This window comes from Mus pahari, chromosome 20, assembly GCF_900095145.1.
Source record: "Mus pahari chromosome 20, PAHARI_EIJ_v1.1, whole genome shotgun sequence".
In the NCBI taxonomy this organism is placed as follows: Eukaryota; Metazoa; Chordata; class Mammalia; order Rodentia; family Muridae; genus Mus; species Mus pahari.
In genome coordinates, this window is record NC_034609.1 from 28935608 (window position 1) to 28939533 (window position 3926).

Here is a 3926-nt window from a genome sequence, read left to right on the forward strand (position 1 = left end):
TGTGTAGCCCTGGCTGTCCTGGAACTCACTCTGTAGACCAGGCTGGCCTCGAACTCAGAAATCCACCTGCCTCTGTCTCCTGAGTGCTGGGATGAACTGACACCCAATGTCAATGACAATCTACAGGTTTCATGTGCACACTCACCTGTACACATACATGATACACACACACACACACACACACACACACACACAAGCAAAAGATAGAAAGAAAAAGATCATAAACGTGCACTCTTATTTCCTGCTTACAATCCTCAAGTCTTCCTTCTCCCAGAGAGGCTGCATTTCTTTCTACTGTGAAATTCGATACTGAAGCCATCGGTCTTCAAGGCACTGCTGGCCTGCTAACTGCAGCTGACCTTTGTGCTTAACTGGTTACCCTTCCTTTCCTGGAAAGACTCAGTTCCCTCCACCCCAGGCAGGCTCTCCTGGCTCTGAGAACTGCCAGAGGCGCCTCCTGGGTGGAGGCTGGGGGGAGCTCATCCTTGCTGGACCCCAGCCAGCAGAACTGAAACCTGTGGTAAAGTCACTTCCTCCAGAAAACCTTTCTCTGAGCTTCAAAGTAGAGAGCGCCTCCATCCCAGAGCGCTAGGGCGCTCTGCTTTCTCTGTCAGGGGCTCTGCGACTCTGCAGCATGGCTCTGATTCAGGCCTGCTCCTCCAGCCAGATCACAGGAAGGCGAACCACAGAGAGGAATCACCTTTCTCTTGTTCTCCACTGCTTTCCTAACAGATGATAGGACACAGTGAGCGCACAGGAAACGCCCTGCAGAGCGGGACACGGTGGCACATGCCTGCCAGCTCAACATTCGATGCAGAAGGACAATAAATGTGAAGCTATCTTGGGCTACACAACGAGACCCTGTCTCAAATAACGAACAACAATAATAAACAGTAATAAATAATAATAATAATAATAATAATAATAATAAAAAACAATAGATGATTGCGTGAGACAGGAAAAGATGGAGGGAGGTGAGAGAGATGGTGTTGTGCTTCTGTTTGGTTTTTCTAGACAGGGCTTTTCTGTGTAGCCCTGGCTGTCCTGAAACTCGATCTGTAGACCAGGCTGGCCTCGAAATCAGAAATCCCCCTGTCTCTGCCTCCTGAGTGCTGGGATTAAAGGCATCTGACACCACCACCACCTCAATGGTGTTATTCTTATGTGAAGCCTACTATAAAGTAAAACTGGGGGGATTTCTATGCAACACCAAAAAGGACACCTTAAATCCCAGCACTCGGGAGACAGAGGTGGGCAGAAGTCTGAGTTCAAGACCAGCCTGGTCTATAGAGTGAGTTCCGGGACAGCCAGGGTTACACAGAGAAACCTGGTCTTAAAAAAAAAAACAACCCACAAACAAACAAATAAAAACAAAGCCAAAAAAGAACCAGGAAACAGGAAATCACCTTTAATAAAGTAAATAACCACTCATTGAATCATTTTTACATAAAAGTTGGTTTTCCTGAACTCGAGGTGTAGCTCAGTGACAAACTACTTGCATGCATGAGGTGCCTTGTTGGATATCCAGCACGGGCATATAGTGCTACACCATAGTGAACTATCCCTTCCCACATCCCTTGTGAATTGGGGGAGGGAGGGTACCTTTTTGTTTGGGTTTGGTTTTTATTTGCTACATTCAAGACATTTTGCACCCATTAATTTTTCCCTGTTAAGAGGTTTTTATGGCTGTTCTGTGCTTTAAGCAAGAAGTCCTAGCATCCAGTGTTTAAAATAGTCTCTTAACGTCCTTGGTGAGAGTCGGGCATCCTTCCTTCTGTTGACTGTAGCTAGTGAGGCTTGGAACACAATGTCACCCTTCCAGAACTCTCCTCAGCGCTAGATAAAATTTACTCCGTGTCTCTAGTTGGGGACAAGGTGTTTGGAACCAGCCCCTTACACAACACATCGGCTGGAGGGCTGCTCCTCAGAGACAAACGAAATAAAAAAATCATGGAGTGTGAAAAATGTGCCCAGAGAGTCCTAGGAAGCAAAGATTTTTAAGGCTTTGCCTGCCCATAATTCAATTTTTATTTTATGTTTCTTGGAAAACTAGAGGCTCGTATTTACCGAGTGAGTGTGTTACCTAAGATGTAGAAAGGAAAAACAGAGATGGAGGGGGGAGGGGAGGAAGGAGAAGGGTGATGGGAGAAAGGCAAGGGGGGGAGAGAAGGGAGGGGGAGGGAGGGAGAGAGGCGGGGAGGAGGAGAGATGGATCCTGTGGTGCGGAGATTTCCAAGTTTGTGCCAGGCCTGTTCCAGACCCTGGCTCTGCAGCTGACCCCCACTGGCCCTACAGGGCTCGGGGCGATTTCCTTTCAGTCTGAAATCCAACTCGGCTTGCTTATTTCTATGGGGAATGGTCCATGCATGCTAAACTGTTGGCTGCTCTTGCTTACTTTATTGGAGAATTGTGCATGGCCGAAACACCTGAATTTTCCCTCAAATCCTTTAAAGCAGACGCCGCTACGGGGACCTTTCAGCCTGCTCCTGCCAGAGCTTTCTTTGAGTGCTCCTATCTTGAAACCTTGTGTAACCTGACACAATTATCTGAAAAGCTCCGAATCCAAAAGAACTGCTTTCTGAGCTAGGCATGAAGGTCAGCGCTGGGGAAGCACTGTTTTCTTCCCTGCCTGGGGACTGGGTCCCACCTCACCATGACAATGCCCGATTCATGGTCCAAAGGAAAACGGCTGACCCCCACACAGGGACCGGTGGGCATGCTTGGCTGAACTCTCTGAACAAGGAATGGCTTAATGATCACATTACAAAGCTCTGGACCTGGCTGGCAGTTAAAAATACTTCAATAGGGCTGGAGAAATGGCTCGGTGTATAAAAAGCACAAGCGCGAGGACCTAAGTTTGAATCCCCAGAACCGACACAAAAGTTGATTGAACACATCGCATGAGTACATGGGATCCTAGTGTTCCTGTGGAGAGATGGGAGGTGGAGGCTGAAGAGTTCATCACTGAAGCTTGCTAGCCAGCTAGCCTGTGACATGTACATGGGGGGCAGGGGAGTGGGGGACAAAAGAGGCCCTGTCTCAAACAAGGTGGGCATAGAGGACCAACACCCAAGGCTGTCCTCTGATCTTCACACTCATACTGGCACTGACACTCCCATGCGCACATTCGTGCACACACACACACACACACATACACACACACACACACACCATTTTGAAGCTAGTCTAATTTACATAGTGAATTTCAGACTAACCGGGATGACAGCCAGAGACCCTGTCTTAAAAATTAACAAACAAGCAAATAAAAGGTTTACGGTGATCGCCTTCCTGGGATGGAAGCAGGAGTGTGGCTTTGAATCCCATTAGGGGTCCCTAGCCGCAAAAACCCAACCCACCCGGAGAGTTAGAGTTTGAGGCTAAGCGGGCTGTATATAGATAACTATCTGCAGTTCATGTTTTCAGCAAATGCTTGGCTTAGGTCATTCTGACTCGAACTTAGCCCCACACTTCCTCCCCTCGGCTGATCCCAAGCTGGAGGGACGGGAACCAGAGGGAGGATAGAGTCGGTGAGATCTGCCGTTAGGGCTGCAGATGACCTTGCAGAAAACCCCAGGTCACAGAGCACACACACACACGCTCCCCTCCCCCACCCCGTTCTTAGAAACGCCAGTTCTACTTAGTATTTGCCTACCAGCGAGTGAGAGACCTCACAAAGAATGACATCTCTCATAGGTGTTTGCCTTTTCATGGAATTCACTGAAAGAACTGGAGGCAAGGCTCTGAACAGCCCCCTCCATCTGGTTTCAGTTTGCTTACACACACACACACACACACACACACACACACGCACACGCACACGCACACGCACACGCACACGCGCGCCTCCTCACCAGCAATCAGAAGAGAGCTTGGGCTTCCCCAGAGTCGTATTAGCCACCGAGGGTGGGGCAGAATTATGTATATGC